Here is an 888-nt window from a genome sequence, read left to right as displayed (position 1 = left end):
GGAGGGAGAGCGGAGGCGGCGGGGACGGGCCTTACACCTGATACCCTTGCTGGCGGTCTTCCTGTTGATCGTGGTGAAGCTCACCTTTTGGTAGTCGAGAAGGACGGAGGGACAGGGAGGGTGGAAAGGAAGAAGCGGGGACGCAACTTTCTAGAACCCACAGCGGGAGGCGAGGCTAGGGCGTGAGAGGCTCTTGGAGAAGGAGGCAGGCCGTGGGACGGCCGAGCGGAGCGTGCACTTTTTGAGACGATGGAACCAGGGAGGACGTGCCCGGTCCCGGGAATACTTTCTAGAACTTTCTCTGACGCGTCAACGTCATGGGACGCGTAAAGTAAAAATGGATGGCTAGGAGTCTCCCACACCTCCTGTGGACCGGTGGTCGCGGAAGACTGGGAAGACGTGTGAGGTTTAGCGGGCATAGGTGGGAGGGACATTAGTGTTTACGTACAGAAAGCAGCAGCAAAAAGGTTTTAAGGAGAAGGCAGAGCATCCAAATAAAGCGAAATCAAGATCATTTCATAAGAAAAGGTGGCAGAGGGTCACGCGGCTTGTCTTGCCCGTTGCGCAATGCTCTTTCCTTTACGTCGTGCCTCCCGCACGATGCTTTCTTGACCCTGCAGCCATCAACCACGCCGACCGTCAGCAACGCGCACGGAGCCCGCATGTATTTCGCGGTGGAGACGAGGACAATGATACATTCATGCTCGTGGGAAGGAAAAGAGAGCTTTCCGTCGACTTTTCCAAGTAAAAACCTTGGGCGATAATGTTTTGCTCTATGTAGGTGGAGCCGCGCGTGTTTTGTGCTTTGCCCCCTGGCTGGGGTAGTCATGCATTAATTCTGTCGCTCTCATTCTGGTTCTCGTCCTCCTGCGCCCCCCCCTTTTTGTC

The sequence above is a fragment of the Nannochloropsis gaditana genome, assembly GCF_000240725.1.
Source record: "Nannochloropsis gaditana CCMP526 unplaced genomic scaffold scaffold272, whole genome shotgun sequence".
Taxonomy (NCBI): domain Eukaryota; class Eustigmatophyceae; order Eustigmatales; family Monodopsidaceae; genus Microchloropsis; species Microchloropsis gaditana.
Note: the sequence above shows the minus strand (reverse complement) of the source record.